This window comes from Vidua chalybeata, chromosome 4 (assembly GCF_026979565.1).
Source record: "Vidua chalybeata isolate OUT-0048 chromosome 4, bVidCha1 merged haplotype, whole genome shotgun sequence".
Classification (NCBI taxonomy): domain Eukaryota; kingdom Metazoa; phylum Chordata; class Aves; order Passeriformes; family Viduidae; genus Vidua; species Vidua chalybeata.
Window position 1 is genome coordinate 13372820 of NC_071533.1, and position 26341 is coordinate 13399160.

The following is a 26341-nucleotide window of genomic DNA, read 5'->3' on the forward strand; positions in this document are numbered from 1 at the left end:
CTGCTTGCTGTGGGTTTGTAGCTCCCTGTCTGTGTATCTGTCCTCCCATTTCTGAGTAGCACCTTTTACAGTTGTAATTTGTGTTCATAAATTGAGTCAGAATTTAGAAATGAGGGATGTGTATTGTAAAGTAGTATATTTGGGACTTTTATATGTCAGCTTCATTTATTTAGCCTTCAGACTCATAAAAGTAACAAGGTCTTGGAATATTCCTACTTATAAAATGATTTCTGATATTAGATTACTATCTCAAATGAGTGGATAGTGGATGCAGTTCAGTATCTCAGAAACATTCAGCAAAATTGAATTAGATTTTTTAGGTAAAGTCAAGTTATGTACTCGATTAGCCTTGGGAATCAAGGCATTGTGGGAACACTTCCCTTTTTTAGTATTTTCTATCAGCTTACTACCTCTCCTTTGTGATCACCATTCGAACACTGGTGGCCTAGGGGATGCAAATTCAAGGAGTGAAGCAAGTTTAAACAACAAAATGCTCCCCCAACCCTGCATGATTAATCACTGCTCTACTTCAGGGACCATATCTATTGTCATTTTCTGCATGTTAAAGTAGTTACTGCAATTGATGGCATGCTGTCTTTATAATAGAATCCAAAGGAATTTTAAACCATTAATCTATTTGCATATGTTTTAAATTATCCCATGAAGTTTAACAGAGGGTTGGCAATGTCTTGTTTGAGATTGTGAAGGGCTCTTTTAGAGCAGTTGCACACATTGCTCTGGTGTCCCGTGTCTGAGGCACAACTGAAGGTTGATTTACCTGGTAAGAGGCACACAAAAGTGAATTTAGAGATTCCATTTACAGTAGGATCCCACTAGGTGTTTGGTCAAAATGTTTTAATCAGTCAACAGTTGAACCAAGGACTTTTTCTGTATCAAGGGGGAACCAAGTCATTACCTATCAATGGGTACAGGCTGTAACTTTCAAAACGTTCTCCTTCCACACATGAAGGAGAGTGAGTAAACCCCTGGTTATCTATTTGCCTGTTCATACTTGTGATAACTATGCTGCCCATCTTTCACATCTGAAACAATTAATTTTCACCACAGGGGGTCAGGAAAGGTCAAAACCAAATGGATACCCTGGGTCCTTCTGCTGTGCCATATTGTAGTGCCAGAGAGTTGCTGTTTTATTGTTGAGGGGTTTGGGCTTATCCTGGCACAATGTAACAGTCCTCTAATATTTAAAAGTTTCATATGGTGAGCAAATTATTTCTTGCCCAACTTTTCATTTTTAAATCCTCTCAGGCATAATGGTGACTGCACACTGCAAATCATCTGATATGTATCTGTTTCTGCATGTGGTGCAGCAAATAACTACATGTTTTCAGATTTGCTGCTCTTATTCCTCTGCTATAAATCACGTCATATAAAGATAAGTCTGGCAATCTGCATGAAAAATACTTCAGTCTATTCTATCTGTAGTGTGTGTGTGTTTATTAATATATACCTGTCTGTTATTTTACAAAATGTAAATTCTAAATAGAAATTTATGTTTCTATTCCAATGTGGCATCTAAGTAATTTTTTTATATTTTTTAAGCTGAGAAATATATTCTTTAGATTCCCTTTTGAGTCTGCTTAGAAGGCTCTGTGCTTTTGATCCACTTATACTTTTTTTTTCCTACTGCATTTTGTTAAAATAAAAATTTAGGTTTTTTGTTTTAGATTTACATAATATAGAGAAATAGCAGTTTTCTCTTTAACTTTTCTGACTTTGGAAGAGTATTCTCCCTTATGTTATCCATGCTGTTGCCAAGGGGGTGGGAAACTGTTCCTCATTTTTCTGGGCAGAGTATAAGACATGACCTTACCCACCACTTCTTTGGACAGCTATCCACATAGGAGACATGGCACTTGGAAAATTTCCAGGTTTTGCCTTAGTTCCCAACGTTCAAGAGGCTTGTTGTTTGAGTCAACTGTAGCATTTGACTTTGTCAAGATCTACATCGATTTTAAACCATTTTTTATTGGAAAATAAAGGCTGTGGTTCTCTTTAACTAACAGTCATTCAATAATGCAAGACGTTAGTTGTAAACATAACTTGGGTAAAATTTCAAAACCTATTGTTTTTTGTAGTTACAGAACATAAGGCCAGCAGTGGTGAGAGGACTGAGGACAGTCTCACAATGTGGGAACTCCCAACAGAGCAGAATTGCTCACAAAGGTTTTTAAATATGATCCGTTTGGATGGAGATTCTAATCTGAATTTTAATGTCAGTTTTCTCAAATGTTCAAGGACTGAGACAGTCTTTCGTCAGTAAGCCCCCAGTATGATTTTTTCTTTTCTGATGCTCTCAGCACCTCTCTAACCTCCCACAGGCCATACATGCCTTATATTTTCTGACACATTTGCAAGAACTCCAGTGGGGTTCCTAGGCCTTGATGACCTTGAAATTCTCATATTTGGGGATTTTACTTTTGTAAAATACCCATTTTGAATGGCATTTTATGGGAATTCTGAGCTTCATTTGGCAGCAAGTGCCTGAGGGTGACACAGTAACACATTCTATGACAACTGAAGAAGATGTAGAAAAAGGAACTGTGGCAAGAGGAGAAAGTAAATAGAAGTATGTTTTAGAGAAGGAAAGTATATTCTCTACAAGAGTAAAAAGTAACTTTTGACCTTTTTTTTTTTTTTTTTTTTTTTTGGTTCAGACAGAGGTTGCAGTGTAGGTAGATTCCTAAATCCTTGTAAGAACTGATTTGCCTAGCTCTGGAGATGCTTACTGCGGGGCTTCAACTCCAAACTGTTTCTAGCCAGATTCCATTTATTATCAGCACATTTTGACATTTCAAGTAATGCTGTGCAGGTTCTATTTCTCACTTTCTATTAGTGATTTCTGTAGAGTTATGAGCTTTTTCATTTTTGGTTTTCCAACACTTCCAACAGATGTCTTGCCAGCAGTTAAGATGATTAAAGGTTTTTGAAGAAGTAGACCGCTGCAGGAAATCTGAAATGGATCCCAGTGCCAAAAATCTTTGGAAAATATACGTATATCCCCTTATTGAAGAAATCTTCCTCACTGTTGCTATTTCATTGCACTTCTGTGTGTTTTTTTTTCCTGAACTAGATAAAATAGGTAAGTGAAATTCCTACAGGTAGGATGAAAAGAAGGCGAAGAAGAGTGAATTTGTGGCTTAATCTCAGCAGTGTTGGATAGCATCTACAGATATGCTGAAAATATGCATCCAAACCACTTAATGGGTTTCCACAGATCTCTTTCTCTGATGATAGTTGGTCCCCAGCTATTTTTTAGAATACTGCTCTTGAGCATTTCCATCTGGCTATGAGTTTTCAACATTATTTTTTTAATGCAGGCTTAATAATTATAATTCATTCCCTTGTCACCTTGAAACTAAATTAATGCAATGCCCTCTGGTATATGGAGCCCTGTTTGATTCATATTTGTCATCAAAGTGTCCACTGAGCTGCAATTGAAAAATTCAAACATTACACTTATATGAATAAGCAAAAGGGTTAGTGTATTTTCAAACAGCGTGTTTTGATGACAAAATATCTGTGCTTCAGTTTATTGAAAGGAATTAGTGCAGTTTTGAGAGGGCTATGTGATGTAGTGGCTGACATGGTGAGGAACTGGATTTAACCCAGGAGATAGTTTCCTGGGTTGGATTTCTCTCTCAAGAGTTGGGCACTGTACAGACAAAACCCCATTTATCTGGCTTGAAATACTCAGAGATGTTCCCTTTGCCTTCTTGCTTAAGGAAACAGAAGTGCCTTCAGCAGTACCCAAAAATTTAAAACCTTTTGTGACCTTTTCCTCTTGCTTTCTACAAGCTGTTTTAGAATTGTGCATTTTTAAAACTTTTTCATATCAGTGGCAGGGTAAGGTAGCCACAAGACCATGATCATCATCCAGGCATTGGGAATGTGGAGCTAGCAAAGCTGAAAAGCCAGATGATAGCTTGTTGATTTTTTTCCTTAATATTTTTCCCTTGCAGAGCCAATTTTAATTATTATCTAATTCTACTGGAGCTTAGAAGATGACAGGAAAAATAAAAACTTTTTTTTTCTTGGATTAAGGTGTGTTTTCAAAGGGTGCTACCTGCGCATTTTATAAAAAAATGAAATTCTGTGTTCTATTTTCCTTTAAGTCTGATCCTCCTCACATTGAAAATTGAAGACATTACATGTAAATCTGAGTTATCTGTAATTTTTATCAATCTTGAAGTATTTTTCCTTTTAATTTTTCACTACACTTTAGGAGTCAGCATATAAAAAGGTTTCTTGCCTTCACTCCTATGGCTGTCTGACCAAATAATTCTCAAAGTGTCTTGAGAAGATAAGGAGAGATGGTTCCTCTGTTACCAAGACTTTACTGACCATCAGTCACTACCTGTTAAGTGCATATTTTATCCCAATTTTCTATTCAATTGGCTTACAGAACTATGCTGAAATAGTTACAAGATGATGAAGAGGAGCTTAAAAATACTGCAGTGCAAGCCAGGTAAGCAGCTAAATGCTCCTTTTTCTTTCTTTTCCAGATAAGCCTGAGTTAAAGGCAGCTTTACTTTACCCCTCGGGAATGTTGTGTTTAAAGCAACCCCTGCTAATCCATGAGTCATTATGGAACAATTTGCAATATATCCTCATCCAGGCTGCACTCATCCATAACACAGTATGGGACCAGTGTGTGGGGATGAGATATTAGGAAGAAATTCTTTACTGTGAGGGTGGTGAGGCACTGGAACAGGCTGCCCAGAGAAATTGTGGGTGTCCCATCCCTGGAAATGTTCAAGGCCAGGTTGGACAGAGCTCTGGGCCCACCTGAGTGGAAGGTGACCCTGCCCATGGCAGGGGGTTTGGAATTAGATGATCATTAAGGACTCTTCCAGCATAAACCATTCTGTGATTATAGGAGTCTAGGGGAAAAAAATTGTAGTCACAAACAGGTTTCGTCCCATGGCTGCAAGAAACATAGAACGTCCAAACCCTTCAATTTTTGCTATAGTGCTATTAAAATTGAGCCACTGGCTGTGCAACTCACTGCTGTTGGGAACTTTGCAATGAGAACTATGGATTTTTGATTGGATATTGGTTCTAGTTTGCCCAGATATTTTCGAAGCTTTACTTTTTTGTAAAAAGTACATGTCCCAAATGCAGACATGTACATTACAGTACTTAGTGATGTTTCTGTTGGAATTGAATTTGAAGATCTCTGACTGCCACACATTAATTTTATTTAATTGGAAACATGTTTATTTTTCCTTAGGCTGGACTGGGACTAAAATGTTTTGGCCCTTGGTATTTGCTACCAAAACCTCTTGCAGGTAGTTTAATGGCAGCATTGTGATAGAGCCAAGCTTGTCTTTAACACTCCTTCCTGCAATTTTATAAAGTTTGGGGCAGACTTCCAATTGCAGAATTCTAGCAATTGAAGCAAATAGCAGCAGCTGAAGATCTGGCCTGTCAAAAATAAGTCCTAGGATTTTTGACGCAGTTTTAGATATCACTTTGCCTACCTTGGAGGACATCCTTAGTATTGTTGTTGTTGACTTGTTATTGTTATATGAGTTGCATACTAAGGGAAAAATGTACTTTTGTATTCAACCTTTTATTTTTTAGGACTGTCCTTTTGCCTTTATTAGTTTTAAACAGTGCTACTTCCATTTATGATGCTGTGCATTGTTCATCTGTCAGCATAAGATGTAGGGGCAGATGAAAGGCAAGGAGCCATATATGTACATGAAGAGTAGCCTGGGTACATGTGTAAATTCTTTGTCATTGTGCTTGAGAACAGAAAAGGAGAGTGAAGCTGCTGAGGAAGCAGTTGTGCTGAACGTGCATGGGCCACGTGCATCACATACTGTCCTGGAACAACGCTTGTGCTTTGAGCGTTCACAGCAGTGCATAGAGGGCAGAATGCATGCAGTTTACATAATGTATGAACTGCAGTTTGTGTAGATCTTTTCTGGCTATTCTCCCAGTTCTGTGATTGAAAGTCCTGGTCCAGGTCCCGCTGAAATAATTAAAACTTTCTTTCATTTACTTCTTCAGGGCAGGGCCCTACCTATGCATTAATTCAGCTGCACATGCACGTAGGGCCCAAAATTACTACTGAAGTAAGTGACAGACACTCCCTGCCTTTAGCAAAATATGCCTTGGCATCGTGAATATTATGAGATGTTAAATGTTTTAACAACTGAAGCATCTGTGTTGTGTTGAGCTTTGAGGTAGTATCTGAAAGGATCACAAGATACCAATCTGATTATATTCCTCACATTGGTATGACTATGGTCTTTCAACATATTATTTCCATCACTACTGCAGTCATACCACCAGAGTATCTTAATGCTCTGCCAGTTTATATTCTTGAGAAATTTTTGTCACAAGAATAAATTGTTCTACACTCTTCACTGTTTTTCCTAAGTTAATAACCCACTTTGAGCCAAATTTGGAAAATTTAGCCCAAGGGCTCTGGTTTGTTTTCTCATTTCAGTTTATTTATTTTCTAATTTGTGGAAGTAAAAAATGCCAAGGGAATTGGTGAACAGGATAGTCCAAAACTGTTAATGTACAAAGCACTTTTACTTTGTATTCCCTTTTACCTTCAGGAAAGCCATCTTCTCTGCTCCAGTATTCTCATGCCTTGTAAGATGAGAACAGTAATGCTTTTGTATTTCCCTAACCAAAGTGTTTTTGGGATCACGTTGAACTGGACATTCCCACAGATGAGCACAAATGCCTTTGTTGTGGTCAGTGAAATTGCTGGTTTGAGTTGAGGTTCAAAATCTCTTGCTGAGTCATCTTCAGTTTCTGATGAGTGGTGAGGTGAGCATTTATGAGAGGAAGTAAGAGAATTTAGGCCATGTAACTCTTCCTGATATCAGTGGAAACAAATACCTAAACCCTCACACTTCAGTATTTGGAGTGCTTTACATTTGGACAGCTTGACAACTTTCTAACATTATCATGTTACAGTCCAAATCCCCTAGACCTCTGCTCACTCTTTACACAGGCAAATCTCTTTGGTGCTTTAATAATGGGTTCTTCCGTAATGTCTGGAAAACTACAGAAAAAGGAAAAGAAAGGATTGATTGGCAATTTACTTAATGAAAGGTAAAATCAAGGAAAGCACAGCACACAGCTGAGTTTTACCACAGGCAAATCAATGTTTGTTTTTACTATGAACATTTTAACCATAAACAACAAAACTTTGTTATTGTGACAATCTAGAATTTGCTGTGTGATTGTTGTTTCTCTGTTTTTGACAGGTATTCAAATTAAAGAACAGGATTATATGGGGTAGGAGGTGGGTGATTTTCTATAACTGCCAGATGACAGTCTACAGGCGTATGTTCTGTTATTTGTTTATAGGTGGATCATTTGCTATGAAATTTACTTAAGAGACCAATTTATGCATCAGGTTGCATTCTAAAGTACAGCAATTTCACAATGCAAGTATCAGAAGGGCTTTCAAAGTAATGCTATCTGGATTTGCAATTTTCTACTATTCATTTTTTTTTCTCCTAGCAACCTTCTCTTGCTGTCTCCTCTGTCTGTGATAATTCTGGAGATATCCTCAGAGTGGGGAGCCCTGGCCTGTGCAGTTTTCCCAAGCCCTAACACAGGCCTGCTCTTCATGCGTGACAGCTGAAAATCATCCTAAGTAAAAACTGCTCTGTGCTCCTCTTGCTGCAGCACGGGAGATGATATGTTGACAGTCCAGAGCACTGTGGATGATAGATGTGGAGGAGTGTCGTTAAAGGACTTGAAGGGTGTTTATTGCCTCTTCCAAAATGTTTTAGTGCTTGCAGGCTGTAGCCATCACTCTGGCATGGCAGCACTGAAAACTGTGGTTCCTGCAGCACAACCCTAACTGTGGTGCCAGGTATTCTGAAGGGATACTGCCCTGTCAGCAACACAGATGAGTAATTACACAGTAAACCTTTGTTTATGTGTGTTTAAAAATAATTCATTGTTCATCTTATGTTTATAATTTAACATGCAGCAAACAGCATTTAATCAGTTCTTACTGGTCTATATTTAATTGCTCTAATAGTACCTTCCAAGTAGGAGAATTTGTACTTTATTTGATGCTACTAATTCTTTACTAGTATTATTTAATTTATTTATCAACTGCTGGCAGTGCACTCAATAGGACCAGATTGTCAGATTTTTCTTTTAGTGTCTTCTGAAAATAATGAATGATTGTGTAGATGCGTAGTTGTGTAGTCTGTGGTTGGGATAGCTGATAAGTGACAAGTTTTTTGAGTTAGATCTTCCAACTCTAGAACTGCATCATTAACAATGCATAAGTTAACAGGCACTTGATGTAAGGAGTTGGGAGGGGAATCAGAAACCTAAAGGAACTGCTGTATTTGAATGCAGCTTATTTCCTAATTGCCACTGAGTTTTGTCTGGGTGCGTCATGTATCTGAAAGAAGCCGTAAGGCAAAGGTTGTGTGCTCGATCAGTTCTTTGGTGCTGGCTGCTTTAGCTCCTCTCTCAGGTGTGTGTTATCTTTGTTAAAGGTGTGGAAGTGGTGAGCTTACAGCAGCCTTCCTCTGGAGAAGAGAACAGCAGGACGTCCATTTTTATGTGTATTCCTTGCTTCTTTGGAGCAAATTGTGCGGGCGAATTCCGCCATTAATGGTGTGTAACATCATTAATGGCTTAGGCCAGAAGCATCTTAAATTCTGCTGACATTAGTCAGGATCATTCAAAGCACTCATACAAGTTGTTGCTATTTGAATGTGTCCCTAAAATGTATGATAAATGCATTGACAGATTTTGGACCTGAAGACTTCACATAAAAGGCGGATGGAGAGGGATCGGGGGTGAAAACAACAACTTCTAAACCATGAAGTGATAATGAAAAGTAGACTGGCCAACATACTGATATTTCCTTTAGGAGACTCAGGAAGCTGTTTTTTGGCTCTTGTATTTTATAAAGCTTTACCTCTAATCTCCTTGCTGGTTTTTATTACTGAAATGTAATATTGCAGTTCTATTTCTCCCCACTGCTCTGGGGATCTTTATTCCTACTCGTATATGCTGTCTAAAGGAAAGACTGTTCTCTTGTTCTACAGATGAAGTCTGAACTGGCAAAAGAAATGTGTTGGTTCTTTCTTCCACGGAAGGAGACAACATCTGGAAGACAAACTTTAAATAGCATTAATTACATCCCCTGATTTTCCCTTTCATAGGGGAAATGTGAAAGGCATGTGAAGTTATATTTATTGTCACTAGAACTAACAATGATGAGGTGAGCTTGTAGTTTGTATCGGTTCCTTTCTAGCGTTTATATCCCAAATAGTTGTTCATAATTTCCAACCATTTCTTTCCTGAAAAAACCTTAAATGTCTTTTTCTTTGTTCATATTTGAACTATATGTGTTAAGACAGAATAAGCAGCAGAGGAGTAACAGAATCATTCTGCCACTGATCTCATCTTTGAACTACATTGATTAGGATAAGTTATGGAATAAATCCCAAATTATGAACTAGTGAAAAATGCAAGTGAATTCTGGATGAACCTAGCGATGCTGTGCCAATATAACAGAGATGAACAGGATCTTTAGGAAGTGCTCGAAAGCAATGTGGTTCTAGCCCCTGAAACCCAGCCTAGAAGAAAAATCTGATTTGACTTGCACTTTTCACAGTTCTATTAAAAAAAAAAATTAGGTTATTAAGGCCTGAACGAGTCCTCAGCCTGAAACATCACCGTGAAAATTCTTTCATTGAAAACACATTTTTTCTCAGAAAAGGCATCAAAAATGTTTTAAAAACTCACAAAACCCCCTTTCTTTCAGAAATAAAGCTTCAAGGCTCCAAAACATTCGAGCGCTTCCATTTCTGTAAGCGCATGAGAGTTCTACTCTGTATATAAAAACACATAAGCACATGCTTAACTTTTAGCAGGTATTAAGTCCCATTCATTACATTAGGACTTAAGAATATGCTCACATCTCTGAGAATCAGGTCCTGCCTCATGTTAGCTTCCAAGCTGTAAGTTTCATAAGGTGTTGAAGGTGGTCCAGCACTCACTGACCAACAGATCCAAACGCTGCCAGTGCAGCAAGCCAGAGAGAGGCTTGGTTTAATCGGATTCTGAGTTACAATAAATAAATTACAACAAACTCGACAGAAGCCTCTGGGCTGGGTCCAGCCTTGAGGCCAGACTGAAATTTCTCATGTAGCAGGTAATCAGTAAGATGAGAAACCAGCTGCAGGAGAAGGGCCTCTCTATGAAACAAGGAGGTACTCTGAGAGCCAAGTCTTGTCCCAGTAATGTTTCCAGTAACACTGCAGTGATCCATGCTCTTCATTATCTGGTCTTCAAAGGAGCTGAATTAATTGGAAAGAAAACTGATGGTATTATTGAGGCAGGCCACCCAAGTTGGTTGGTTGTATGAATGAAGAATGGGTCATTAAATTTGTCCCTTACTTTTCTAAACATTTCAGTATGAGCAAAGGTAATTTCAAATGAAGGTTATTTGGTTAGAGGTAAATGATTGCCAGACTGGCATTATCCCCTTCAGAGCATTTAAACTAAGCAAAGTGATGACATTTCAAAACCATCTGGGACTATTTTTTTTTTTCATTATAGTCTCCAAAAGGACCCATTTTACTTAAAAACAATGAGGCCGGTGTTTCCTTGTCCTTTGTGATAATGTTTTTCAAGCAGTTGTCTCTAGGGTTTGGTGCAGGCTTTGGCTAATAGCTCAAAATACCCAGTCACTGGATTGATTGATGCACGTAGCTGATTGTATCTGTCAGTTTGCCATTTACCCTATATTTTACAGCCTTCTTTCCAAAAATCATATTGGAAGTGCCTGAGTGCTGTAGAGGGGTTTAGAACGCTTTGAGTGCAACTCAAGTAGGTTTTGTGAAATACATGATGACTTGTACTGTACATGTGGATTGATGTTTCCAATTAGTTTTCCTGGTGACAGGTCTGGTGGGATCCATTGTATCTCTGAGAGTAGCCAGCCTCAGTCAGTAGGTAAGAGGGAGATACTCCACTGGAGAGCAATTCTTCTACCTAATTCTTCTACCTGCCTCCCTAATGTTCTCTATCTACTGAAACAAATTACAAGGTTAGATGACTTTATGCCTAATTTTTCATCCTCTAGAGTTTGCTGAGGTAGGTTTTATTTTTGTAGAATCTTCAGAGGATGCATGGTAAGGTTATTTATAGATTTTTTTTTAAGCTTTGAAGTTTGGATTTTGCAAGCAAAATACTTCTTTTAATGAATATTTTTTAGAACTGAGTTCCTAGCTTTTAGGAATAACCAAATAATAACATTTAGTAATGTGTGCTTAATAAGCAAAAAATCACCAAGTCTCTGAAAATTAGCTGAATTCCCTTCTGTTTTGTAGATTTTTTTTTTTATTTTTGGTCTTCAAAGTAAATATGATGTTTTATAAAGTACTGCAAGGGAGAGGTTGCAGTCCAAAAATGTGGACCCTTTTTACATTCTGGAACTAGATGAGCACAGTGATCTCTAGAGAATCACAGAGCCTATAGAGATCTGTATGGAATCATAAAGGTTGGAAAAGACCTCCAAGGTCATCAAGTCCAACCTTTGACCCAACACCATCATGTCAACTAAACCACAACACTGAGTGCCGCATCCAGTTTTTTCTTGAATGCTTCAAGGGATGGTGACTCCACCACCTCCCTGGGTGGCCTGTTCCAATGACTAACTACCCTTTCCATGAAGAAATTCTTCCTGATATCCAACCTGAACCTGTCTTGGCAGCAGCTTGAGGTCACTTCCTCCTGTCCTGTCATTTGTTTCCTGAGAGAAGGATATGGAGAAGATGGTATTTCTGTCTCACCAGAGGAAGAGATGCTTAAAAGAAATGTGGCAGTCACAAATCATATTAGAAAGATGGGTTCAGCTTACAGTCCTGCCATTTTCTCCTATGCAGCCTTTCAGTTTTCTCTTTAATAAAATTGAGCAGTTGCTATTTATCTATTTCTAGCAAAGGGGAATAAGTAGAGTTGATTGAAATTGCTTCCTTTATAGTTGGCTGTGTGAGAGAAAATGGATTTTCTTGACCAAATGGAATTTCCACTGAAAGTCTACCTTCTGTGAAAATGTTTGATCTTTTTGCTTTAGTTGAGTGCCCCATCTCACACTCTTTCCCTTGGGTTTCTAAGTGGAAAGTCATCATTTTCTGGGCTTTCAGAATTATAGGCAAATAATAGTAATAATAAAAATGCTGGTTAGATTTTTTCATGAGAACTTTTTTCATAGTACTCAAAGTATAATTACTAGAAAGAGATGGATTATAGCTTGAGGTAATTTGATGCCCTATTCTGAGATGAGAGTGAGTAGTAGAACCTTTTGCTGTTTAATAGAAAGTTGTGCAGTATATCCCAGGTCCACTCCTGTATTTTTTAGCATACTGGTGGCTGCTGGCAGCTGCAGCAATTTGCTCTTAGCAAATTGTCTGTGAAAAATTGCTCACAGCTAGTGCCTAAGAAGCTCTACTGTATGTGTCTAAGCCTGAACTGATGTATTCAATTCAGGTGGATTGTCAGGCAGAAACCTGAGTGCACTATGCAGACTCGTCTATAAATTCAATTTCTTCTTCACAGCATAATAGCACTACAACTTTTCAAAAAGGAGTTGGGACAGAGAATAAAGATAACTCTGGACAAGATATGTCTCAAGAATTTCACCAGTCTATCCTGAACATATGAGTCTAAGCAAAATAACTGGCATGGAACATATCAGGCTAAAATATCCATTTGGAAAAAAAATCCCCATGAGCAACTGAAAAGAGATAAAAAGAATTCTTTGGCAGCCATAATGGTAGATACAGCTACCACTTAAAACACAAATATTTCCAAACTGTAAGTGCTTATATCACAGAGATTACCATATCATCACAGGCTGCCATTTGTCCTCTTACCAATGTAATATGAAATCCCAGGGAGCATAAATAGAGATTAATCTTGTGGATACTTGGCATACCAGCCCGGTAGTGTCCGTCTGTCAGAAAACACACTCAGCACAGCCATCACACGGTCTCACTGAGGCTTTTAAATGCCTGTGGGGTCAGCTCCAATGCCTGGCCTTCTCCAGTCACAAACATTTCAGCACTTGCCGAGCACTGGATTTGTCTCCATTACGCCTTGAGTAACGCTCCCTTGCACAGGAAGCAATAATCCAAGAGCAGTTTTCTACTGCTATTTCTAACCTTCTAATAGGAGCTCATGCGTGATAATTAGGGCTCTCAAATGTATTTTGGAGAGTGTATTTTTTGTTTCTAGCCAGTTTTCTTTTTTTTTTTCTATTCTATTTGGTAACTTCTGAATATATCTTGCTGCTTAAAAGAACAGTTTTTAAACCAAATCCTTTGTGATTAGTAATGCACAGCTAAAGATATTTTGAGCATTAAACACCCCTGTATGTAAAATCTCTGGAGTTTTGCTAAAGTATGGCTTAAAATTACAACAGAAATTACAGAGCTGGAAGAATAATCATAGCTGCATAGAGGAAAGCTAATACAATTCTTTACATGTCTGTTTAATAAAGAATCTTTCATTTCTCAGTTTAAAAAAATAAGAGTACAGGTTCATTAAATTTGGTGCCATAATATGTGCTACATTTACTGAAGAAAAATATGAAGTCAATACCCAAAGCTGCAGAGTGTTCAGAAAACAAAATAATTAAATTGATATTGTTTCTTTTTTGACAGGGTCTCCCATGGGAAGGGATATTACTTGGCTGTAGCAGTAATGGCTCTCTATCTAGGCAAAGAACTATTATGTTAAATTAAAACCTCTCTCTATTTATCAAACAGCCAAAACTAATAAACACAGCTATGGCATAAAGACTAAAGTGCTACTAGACTATTACTTCCTTCACCAGAGTATCATTTATAATTCAATTTAGACAAAGATTCTGCTCCTCAGGGATGCAGAGATGTGGTATTGACACAAGAGGCCTTCAGTATTTGGGCACAGGAATCTTATTGTTTTGTAGTTACTGTGGTTGGATACAGTTTTGACTGGAAAAACAAGCCCACAAAATAATTTCAGAAATTTTTAAGAAATAGATTATTGAAATGAACCTGTAAAGTATTGTTTACAACAAGTTATGTTAATTGGAAGGTATATCTATAAAATAAAGGAGTTTATAAAAGAAAAAAAAAACAAAAACAAAACATGAACCAGAGCAGCTCTTGCTCTTGGGGTTTCTTTTTTTCAAATTTTCTTTTAACTACTGAGCAACCCTTGCTTTTTTTTTTTTTTTTTTTTTTTGGAACTAGGGTTTTTAGCACCAGAAACTTGGTGTGTCCTTCAGTATAGTATTCTGCTTAGTGCAGACCAGGTCCTCCAATTTTGAATTTGTAAGGAAATGCCTCAAATTGATTTTCTTGTACTCTATGGAGAAGATACCTATCTGTCTACTTAGGGCAGGCAGACAGAAGTACAAGGTACCATTCAAAATTCATGCAACAGGTTGCATGATAAAAAGCCTTACAAAGGCTTAAAATGACTTTGCAGCCATTTTGAAACATCAAACAGTGTATCTTTAAAAAATCCTGCCATGAAGGTAAGGCAGTTTCTTTGGGAGACTGCCAGACACCCCAGTAATGTCTATATATAATACACCCATGCATAAGAAAAACAAGAAATAGAAAATCTGATACATCAACCACTGCCAGCCAGTAATGACCAATGGAATTCAGCTAACGTAGACAATTTAATTTCAATGCCTAGTGGGAATTTGATTAAAGCAATTAGAGCAAATTCTGAACATAGTCCAAATCATGCATGTCTCTATTTCATTTTATTTTCTTTAAGAGCCGTCAGCATTCTTGGCCTCTGAAAATATAGGTAGTAAGTCTCCTGAAAACTTTTAACCATGGTTATAACTTTGTTCACATAATGGTGACATTGAAGTGAGTGAGGCTACTTGCAAAAGGGAAATTATATATGTGTTTAAGCATTTGCAGGGTCTCATGCTAAGTGCTTGGAACAGAAAGTTCTTCCATAGCCTGCCCAAACCCTAACCCTAAATACAGCTGTTCCTTTCCAGCAAAGTGTGGAGGCAAAGACTGATCAGCCTTGAGGAACAGAGAAATTCAGGGGCACAGTTGCAGACCCTGGGTTTGGGGTGAAGTAGATGGGGCTGAGAGACTCCAGTCAGCAGGGAAATTTAGTGATGTCTTAGGAACAGTATGCTTTTGAATGTCTGATTGTTATTATGACATAGGTGGAAATTAAGGGGAATAAACCTCTCGTAAACATATATGGGGCTGCAGCCATGGCTATGACATCACAGGCAGCCAATGGAGTAACTAACTTCATTTTGGTCCATCAACTTCTACAGCCATTTAAAAATTTTTTATTATTCTACCACATGAATCTGGACTGCAGCCACTCACCATAAGACAGACCGGACTAATAAATCTTTGGCACATATAACCACCATGTTTAATATAAAACAACCCCTACACTTTTTTTAATATGATTTATAAAACAGAACATGAAGCTACCTACACGGTCTGCAGCAGATACTGTTATTTATTGCACATTTAATTACTAACAGCAATTCAGTCATGCTACCTGACCTTAAGGCCTTTTGATTACCTGATCCAACATATTTCACATGATAAAAATGTCAGGCTTGGAGAAACCCACCAGTCTGGTTTTCTGTGAAATCTAATTATAAGCAGCAATGTTAGAAAAAGGTTAGCAGTTTAAATAGTCAAGGCAGTCATTCATATTTGGTAAGAGTAAGTTTTGATTGAAATGATAGCTGAGAGGGCACCGTGCAGCCTGGTAGGATGTTATGAAGAGTGCAGCCTCATCTCACCCACACTCATTTTGACTGCTCAGCTTGAACTTTGGGAGCTCAGCTGGGACCTTGGGAACAGAGTTCCATGGGGTAAGTACGTCCCTCTCCCTGTACAGCCTCCATCTCCAGCCACTGCAGAGCCAGGAGTTGGGCTTGATGATCCTCATGGGTCCATTCCAGCTCAGGATATTCTATGATTCTCTGATTATGGGAAAGAGAAGTCAGTGAATCCATTCGTGGGAATGGGCTCAGCCCTTCCCTGTACTCCACAGTGCTTTAAATGCTCTGTTAAACTCTAGATATTGATGTGGAAATTGGCATGAGCTGCACTACAGACCCTGTGGATGGCTGGGGAAACTGACAGGGTGAAATCTCATTGATACTGCGAGTTTAGGAATTTGTCCCAGTCTAAGAATTTCTGAATGCTTTCCAAAGCATTTGTCTTGCCCCGCTTTTGTATTTCAGTCAAAGTGGAAAGACTCACGAGCACAGCAGAAGAAAGGGAGGTGCATCTGCTTGTAGGAAACTCCTACACTGCAAGTGACAATAATAATAACAAGAGTAATGACAGTTTCTCCAAATTTTATGGTGAGTAAGAGCTTTAGCAGGCAGTCTGGATGTGATACTCTGTCTGTACAAGGCAGGTCTTGCATAAACAAAATTAAAAGATAAAGAATCTTGGAAAAAGATAAATAATTTCCTGAGAGGGTTGTTTTAAGCTATGTGACACCATGCCTTAGAATAAAGATGAGAGATACTTTTTAGTATAGTCATTGTATGACTTTTCATCTGAACAGAATTTGATTTTGCTGCCTGTTATGTTATATAAAACTGGAAAGAATAATCACATAATACAATGGGTATCTAGTCTAGTATTAATTCTGTAGTTATAAATCAATGTATTATATTTTTTCTCCTGGAAAATGAATAAAAACATTTTTTATGTATTATAATATGCCACATGTTACGTGTCTAAATATGCTCAAACCTATGTAAATACTTTTGTCTAACTCTTCCCAGTCTTTCTTTTTTGTGGGATAGCAGATGAACCAAGATGACCTCATGGTACAGCTTTGCTTCTCTGAAAAAATGAAGCTGTCAACAACATAGGAAAAGCCTCATAACCACAGGAAACAAAATGTTCACAGGAGCTGGGCTAAGGCTGTGGAGCTTGCTGCCAGAAAAAATAAGGGTGACCAGCACATGTGCCACTCTAAACACTCAGTGCAAGAACCCAATTATTCAGAGTAGCTTTCCCTTGATAGTCCTTTCAAGCATCCTTAAACTAAGTGCTCTTTTGGTTGTAAGACAATGAAAAACTCAAAAATCTTCAGAGGTTAAAAAAAAATGGCAAGCTCACACATAATTTCCCTGGAAAATGGCTAGACATTACAGCAACAGTCTAATACAATCCTGGATAAATAGATGGTTACTAAAAAAATAAATAAAGCAGATAATTTCTTCCTGTCTGTAGGAGTGGCAGGCAGCACTTTGAAACATTTCTAAAGCCATATATGATCTCTCAAGCTCATTATAATCCATTTATATGTATTATTATTGCTTATTACCTGTCCAGAAAATATGAATCAAATATGCATTGGCCAGTAAACAGTGTGTCTGTAGTAACTTCACGTCATGTGTTTCTTCTGAAAAATGCTATATAATGGCATGCACACCTGCAACTGATGATCTCCTATACCTTTAATTTTTCATACCTCTTGTATGGTTGTGTGCAAAGCCCCACAGCTCCAATTAAGTTCAAACTACAACAACTTAATTGAATTTAATGACCAACAGGAATATTTCCATGTATTTTTATTTTATGCTTCATGCCAATCTTCAGTAAAGTTCACTGAGGCAATGACTTGTGATGAAGATCGTCCCTAAAAAAGTGTTGAAATAAACATTCAGTTTAAAAGATGCTTTTCCATTTGCCAAATTGGCTTGTGGAAACAGCTGCTAAAAATATTCAGATAAAGATTGCTGTCATGATCACTGTGTGGTTGATATTAGAGAGTGGAATAGGGCTAAATCTTCCCAAGAGATGCTTTTGCTTGAAATAATCTAAACACAGGAATATCTGATTTCACTCATTCCATCGAGTGTGGAAGACATATGCTGCAAGATGTGCATGGTATTTGGATGTTAGTTTGGGGTTAGCCTAACTCTCCTTCTTCCTGAGTCACATACCAAAATCCATCTAAATTGTGATCTAAAGCCACAGAAGATGCAGACTGTCTGTGGAGGGGAATGGGAGGTCCTGGAGCCATTCATGGGCAGTAGCTGACAAAGCTCCCAGCAGACCCATTAATTTATGGTGGAGCAGGTCTAGCTCATGCCAGCCGTGTTGCTGCATCCCTGAGCAGCCCATTGATTTTGGCTTTAGCAGCTGCTGCTGGCTCTTTTCCTTCCATGGCCAGACATTTGAATTCCTCTTCCTTTTCTTGCCAGCACAGTCTTCTGACTGGCCATGTGATTCAACTGTTGACTTGGGCCAGTGCTTAACCATTTGTGCAGGGCTATTCTTGGTGTGTCTGCCGTTCCAGAAGGGTGTAGGCTACTCCTGTGCAACTGATGACCCTATTAGTCTTATAACTATTTATATATTTTTTATTATTATAATAATTTATTATATATTATCTGTTTCATATTCTATATTATTATTATATTCTATCTATTATAGATAGCCATTTTTATCTATTTCAAGACAGATAGGGATCCAGTCAACAGAATGGTCATGTACTTCATCCTGTCAGGAAAAAGTGAGTATATTCCTTTCCTAAAACAAACTATTTGTGCTTTTTGTTATTACCAACAAGAATATAATTGCAGCTGCACATATCAATTTCCTTAAGACCAAAGGAAGCTGGCAGGGAACCCTGGAAAGCCACTTCTGAGCTGTGCAAAGCTGAACAATCCCCAGCAATGAAGAACTTGAAGGCAAATGGTACATAATTCTGTGGTAGTCTAGACCTGGAAAGAAAGAAAGAGTTGAAGTTTAAAAAAATCAACTCTGACATAAACAGTGTAAAAGCATAACTTTTAAATAAGTAATGTCTCAGTTTATTTGCTTATATACATTTTCATTTATCTATTTATATTTTTCTATATACACAGACACACACTTTTTTATATATATATATATATAGAGAGAGAGAGAGAGAAACTAATCTAAAATACCTTTGAGGGCTGAATGCTTATTCAGTGGTGGTAGAACCAGACAGGCAGTCTCCAACTGCTGGCTCTACTTAAAATAAGAAATCTTCAAAAGATGCAGTGGTGTGAGGCAGTACAAAATATCAAGGGAAAAACATAAGTAGACGTGATATGTTTTCCAATTTGCTGGCCAGCAGACTACCTGAGGAGAGATCCCTGCTGAAAGGATCCTGCAATATTTTGCGCCCTCCTCTTTTCAGGAGGGGAGGCACAGGGACCTGAGCTGGAGTGAAGCTTTTAAGAGATTCACCTTCATCCTGACCTGCTTTTTCCCTGGCTTCAGGCAATAAAACAGAAGAGTTCAAGTGAGACAGAGCTTGAAATCTAGAGGCCCTTAGGCACTGGATAAGCTTGGGATAAACGACTGCTAATGGCACAATTATCACTAGCAGTCACAGGAGATAATCCTTGTTTAACTTTTAAAAGCTGATGCTTTGTTTTGCTCCTCACAAAAAGGGAAAAAAAAGTTAATTACTCATCTGTTCAGGCCTGTATTGTAAAAACACCAGTGTGATTAAGCAATGCTTACAGAATAAAAATGGTGAAGTAAAGAAAGAAGAGTTATTTAATAGCTGGGGACAAGGTTTCAGCTCCCAAGACTCCCTGTGGTAATACCAGGCCTAGAGGAGAGAAAGTGTTTTTTGACAACAGCCGTTCCTGAAACAGCTTGTGCAAACCAGAAACACAAAAAGAGAATTTAAGATAAAGATAATAAAGATATCACACAGCTGCACACACACACACACACACACACACACACACACACACACACACACACACACACACATACACACACACACACATACACACACACACACACAGAGCATTTCCAGCTACTTCAGACCTGGAAATGAAGTGAAATGAACAGGGCTCATGCCTTTATTAATGTTCAGCTCTTTATTAAAAAGATCAGCTGGGTGGGGGACCCGACAGGGAGCTCGCTCCCGCTGTTGTAGCTTTCCCAGGTAGCCGAAAGGGAAGGAGGTGTGCAGAGTCTGTCGCTGAAGTCTAGAGCAGCAGCTGTCCCCTCTCCTTTCCTTGTAGCACACTGGTAGCAGAAGGGTGAGGAGGCGTGCAGTGTCTGTTGCTGAAGTCCAGAACAACAGGTGTCCCCGCTCCTTCCCGTGTGGCAGCACCAGGAAATTCCGTCTCTTCGTTTTTGCTTCCCACAGCCTACTCTAGTCTAATCTTTTGTAGGTAATGGTGATGGGCAAAAGTCGATCAGGAGATGTGTTTCCCTCTTCCTCAGCTAGGGCATGTGTCTAGCCACCTCTACTATGTTTAGTTCTTTATTTATGGATGTCTTTATCCCCTGAGAAACGCTTCCATGGTCCCAAGGGTTTTTTTTTTTTTTTTTAATTTGCATTTTAGTCCCAGAATGCTAGTGTGGGTGGAGGAGGCAGTTTATCTCCAGGTAGTTTAGAGAAAACAAACAGAACAATTAGCTAATTAACATTTCAATATCGGTACTCGGCTAGAGCCAGCAGCCATTCCAGTGTTGCCATGGGAGCTAGGAAGGCCCTGCTCACCCGGAGTATCCGCATCCCCAGGAACAATGGGAACTATGTTCATTACAGGAAGTGTTCTGTCTCTAAAGGTGTTAAAATGCAGTGTGAAGCAAAAAGGTAATGTGAGGCAAAATTAAATGAAAGGGAGAGGTTTTTCTAAGCATTGGCTATAAAATCTGAACACTAAAAGTACCCTATTATCTTTTCCAAATCTTTCATAATTATAAGATTGCAAGCAGCTAATTTTAATGTAAAATTAATAAAGTTAATTTGAATAACCGCATTTAAGGACTCAAATCTTAGCATTATCTGTCAATGTTTGAAGCACAGAATTTTTATTTTAATGGTGGTTTAGATTAATGTGCCTCTGATGAATTGAAAGGGATGGCAGATCAGTAGAACTGTGGCAGAGATAAGGGATTATCTGTAAGAGCAAGGTGATGAAGATATCCGGTCAGGTTCATGCAAACTAAACTGGTGTCTCAATTTAACATTAAAACTTTTCCCTTCGCATGTTCCAGATCTTATCCACTCTACTGTGAAAGGTGTAATAGCAGGATAGAGACATAAAGCACTGGGTTTGCTATGGGCACTGTGGGAATACTAGCAAAGCTCATGCAATATTGGAATCTAAAGGTACATGTCAAGGTTTGACACTGGTGCAATGCCAGCGCCCCCATGAAAATACACCTTCCCAAATAAATGCTGTGAGATGTTATCAGGAACAGAGCAGAGCAGACCCAAGCTTAATAACAAAGGAAAAAAAAAAAACTTTATTAAACTACTACTACAGAAGACACACGGACTAAATCCAGGATGAAGACCTTTTAAAACACACCCCTCCTCCTCCCAATTTCCAAAACACCAACCATGAAACATCACCCGGGATTCCTGATCAAATTACCACCCTTCAGATAATCACTACTCAAACTATCAAGGGAGAGAGAAGTCTCTCTTGCACCACAGACCTCCCAGGAAACACAGTTGCCACCTCCTGTGTTTCCCTGTCACACATGGCAACCGCCCGGAGAAAATCTGCCAGTGTCACACTCTCCTTTCCAGGTCACAGTGCTCTCACCACCGTGCATGGACAGACTGCTCATAGGGCTCCTTTAAGGATGCTTTGCCATGGACCCAAAGATACAACAGTTCAGCTTCTCATCCTGGGACTACAGTCCCCCCCATTTTCCCCTGGGGCCAAGGGTCCAAGAACAGAGATCATCTTCTTTCTGAAGACAGAGGGCATCACCATTCCTTCCTCAGCTTTCCTCTGTTCTTGCCATTCCTTCACTGGTGGTGCTGAAGCAGGTCTCCTTGGGTCACCACTGCATCCCCCTAAAATGCAGTCTCTGTTGCAGGAGAATTTGGTTCAGTCTATGGCTAGCAAGAAAAGTCCAGCCAAAAGCTACTTCATCATCTCCTCCCACCTAAATATTTCTTCTTCTAACATCTCAGGTCCCGGACTGTCTCTCTTCCACTACAAATCAAGGAGGAGTAATATTTTACAAAGCCCTCATTTCCCGGAAAGGGTTAAAAGTTCAGACTCCCTGGACGGCTGAGATCTCTGTCCAGCATTCCTGTCTCCCACGCTGGGCATCATCCCCCCCCCCTTTCTGCATCTCCTCTGCCAGCAAATTTCCAGGTGCCGTCAGGCTCTCTGTCACTTTCCCTCTGTGGGGGCGGGGGGGAAAGGCATCTCCACTTCTCTCCACCCTTCCGTCCGCAGGAGCTGGCCTGGTTCCAGGCCTTCAGCCCCTCGGCCTACGTGGACAAGGCCGCGTGGCTTCCCCTCCCTGACCCAGCCCATGGCTGGGCAGGGGAGAGTCTGCACTCTCTGAAGACTGGAACCAAAGAGACAGTTCCCTTGGGAGTTCTTGCTTTTAACCCCCTGTGTTCTCAGAGGCGTGTCCATACTTTCAGTGGTCACTCCAGGTGCCAATATCCAAACCTGACCACTGATTGGTTTGACCCAACTTCCTGGAAAAAAAATTCACTTCCATGTCAAACTACGACAGTACACTTCACCAGAGGATGGCTTTTAAATGGGCAATTTGTCCTGGTTTTACAGTTACTGGCACCCAGGCTAGCTGGGTTAAAACTCAGCTGTGTTGGTTCTGTCCACAGGTGGTAGAATGAGGCCTTTGCAGTGTACAGCAGGTATGTTTGTGGCACTGATTCTTTATCAGATATCTGTTTGTAAATAGGATTCCTTGCATTATAACAATTTAAAATGTATTTTAAAAGTCCAACCACACAAACAAAGAAATCACAAAAAAAAAAATCACAGCACAAACCCAAACAAACTACCAAAAAATAAGATAGTTATAGAAGCTGATAGAAGTGATGAATGTGCTACTCAGTGTTTATCTGCTTACTGTATAGTCATTGATTTTTTTTTTTGGTGAGGACAATTATCCACTACAGTGGAGCTTTATTTAAAGACTTTTAACTCAGATTTCTGGAAACTGAGTGATATATAAAGCTTGGAATCCTTCTCAATGATTTATTGTAATTTGCTGCAATAAACTACGCCCTCAATTAGACCCGAGCAACTCCATTAACTTTAATTATATCATGGTTGTAACTGAGAGTATAATTTAGCCCTCTGGGAATAGAATATACAATTAAAGCTCCACAGTGCAGAACAGGCAGAAGAAATTTGCCCTTCAGCTGGAGCTGTCGGGGAAATTATAGGTTGTTTTGGTTATTCTCTCCAACCTTAACAAATCCTATTAATGACATATTTGCAGTGTGTGGTTTGCAGTGTATGGTGGTTGGTAGAACAAGTACTGTTTGTGCTTTTTCTCTTGGTATCTTGCAGGTGAGCAGAGAGCATGAATTTAAGCTCTTGGGCACTGACTTTTTTGCTCAGGAAATGGGAGAACAGGAGCTGAGTGCCTTAGCAGCTCCACAGAAATTGTCAGTTGTGGTTCAGGACCAAGCCCAGGCAGAGGATGTGGAGGACTTGGAATTAAGGGACTAAGAAATAATATGTGCTTGTTTGACATAATCCCATAGTAACAAGCTTTTGTGTTACAGAGGGGAAAGCAAACAAGGAGCTGTAGGCAGATCTCTGTGATAAGAACAAACCAGTTTTTCATCCCAGCTTCTTCAGCAGAAAGCAGAGTTGACAGTGTTTTTAAGCTATATTGATAGCCTGTTCTACTTCTTTCTATGTGACTGAGGAAAATTAGCTTAGCTTGTAAGAATAAGAAAAGAGGATTTCTGTCTTGCATTTCTTATTTCCAAAGAGAGAAGCCAGAGGGAACTTTCAGCCAATATGCAGGGTTATTTTCATGTTTGCTTTTGGTTTGTCTTCCCAAGATAAATGGGTTTGTTTGTCAGTATTCACATCTGGTGGATTTTGAGGCCTTGAAATCAGTGCAAGATAAACCATGAGGGCATTGGAAGTTGAAGTCCCCATGGAAAGGCTATGGAACAGTTGGGGACCATCATGAAAAGCAAGCCAAAAGCACTCAGGCTATGTTAAGCCCTAAATGACAGTGCCCAGGAGACATCAAAGCCCATAGTATTCCTGCAGGCTTGGCACTTGAGTTTCATAATGCTTTCCATGTCAATCTCAGCTCAGTCCCAGTCAATGTGCCCCCAAGTTCTTGCAGTTTTCATGTCAGAAAATTCCTCAGGGAAGGATCTTTGTGCCTGATTTTTGACAACTGGCACTGGCAGCTCAGGCAGGTCTACACAGTTTCCCCCCATTGCCTAATCTACACTCTCTACACCCAGGTCCCACTGACATGCATTTACAAAGGAGCATGATAAAGAATTTCCTTCTGTGCCCAAACATAGCAGCCTGGCTACTTCAGGAGTGAAATGTTTTCAGTGTTGGTACCCAACTCCTGTACTGAAAGTATTTTCTACTTTCTTTGTCAAGTAAGGAACTACTTCCCACACCACTACAATCAGTATGTACCTACCATCCTTGAGTTTAAGGCTTTCCTCAAGTAAGTTCCAAGTTTAGCTGAAGTCCTGCTAAAATGAGTAACAAAACACAGCTCCTTGTGCTGTCCTATTTTCAGTCTTCTATGACTCAGGCAAATGTGCTTCACTACTTGTATCCGAGACTCAGAAAGTCTTGAAGAGTCAGATTGGTTCATATTGAGATCTAAGACTTGAGAGGAAGCCTAAAATGATGAGAAGGCTGAAGAAAGTAACATCTAAGTTAAAGACAAACCTCACAAAGCCATCTAAAATGCTAATATCTCCACTATATAGAAAACATATGTGGTAATGGAATCAATAGAGGAAAAAAAAGATTTATTTAGGAGTAGAACTTCCACCCATTGGTTTAAATTATGTGATGGAAAGGAAACAAGGGGAAAAGAGAAAATTTTGATGAGGCAAAGAAAAGCTTCTTAAAATTTGTGAGTCTATGGAAACTTTTCAGTTATTATATTTAACAGAATTGGCCTGAAAATTTGTAATGAAAGAAACCATTTGTAAAATTTGAAATGAGCTGTGAAAACAGCAATGTGCTAAATAAACACTTAGGAAATCCAGGCTGCATTTTTTTTTCCTTGAATAAGATCCAATTTATTTCTCTTTTAATACAATTCATCTTCCAATTTTTAAAATTTTTTAATAAATGTGTAAAGAAAAAGTACAACAGGCATATTCAATTCTCTTGCCTAATAAACTGAGTACATAATTTCCTGCAACACATGAATTTCTAAAATATTCTTAATAGAATAGCTGAATGAAGAGCTCGTCATTACTAACTTCTCTTGCTTCCTTTCGTGGCACTGCATCTCTTGGTGAGGACCAACATAGAATGACTGTGCACTGGTACAGAACAAGAGAAGTGGAGAATGGTGTGAGTATGCCTTTTAATTGCAATTTATACCCTCTAGTTCGTGTGTTGAAAGGGACAAAAGCTTCTTTATGCTACTTGTAACACTGTAAGGGTGGCTGACTACTCCAAACTGAAGTGGAAAACTGAAAGAAACCCCACAAACTTTGTAATTAGGGTAAGAATGCTTAACAGCATTTTGTGGATGGGGTTCTTCACTGTCTTCTACTTGCTGACTTTGTGAAACGCTGTAAAAGTGGAAGGGGCTGTGTCCCCTCTGTATACATGATTGTCCAAGCTGAAAGCACTGGCTATTTGCATGCTGTAACCTCACTTGCATCATGAGGTAACCTGGAGCTGGGAGTGTTTGGCTGCACAGAAGACTTGCAAATGCCTTACAGGAGACAGGCAAACCAGGGCTAAAATGAGCAAATGCTGAATGCTGCTTGCACAGCACTCTTTGGGAAAGAGCAGTGTTTAAAGACAAGGCTGGACACTGCCTTGCAGAGCCAGGTGAAGGAATGTTTGACAGAAGAAATGTCTCTAGCAGTGTTGTGTGGCCTTGTGATTCTTGTTGTCTTTATGGTGGCTGATTAGAAAGTCCCATTATAGATGTTCCATAGCCACTGCTAGGCTGATTCTCATAGAATCAAGGAATGTTTTGGGTTGAAAGTATGCTTAAAGATCATCTAATTACAGCCCCCTGTCATGGACACCCTTTACAAAACCAGGGTGCTCAGAGCTCCACTTAACCTGACTTTAACACTTCCAGGAACGGGACAACTTCTCTGGGCAACCTGTTGTAGTGCCTCACCACCCTCACAGTAAACAACCGTATATCTAACCTAAATTTCCCTTCTCTCAGTTTGAAGCCATTCCCCGTTGTCCCATCACTAAAGCTCCTGATAAAGGGTCCCTTTTCCACTTCCCTGCAGGCCCTCCAGAGAACTGGAATGTTCTCTGAGGTCTCCACTCAGTCTTCTCCAGGCTGAATAGCCTCAGCTT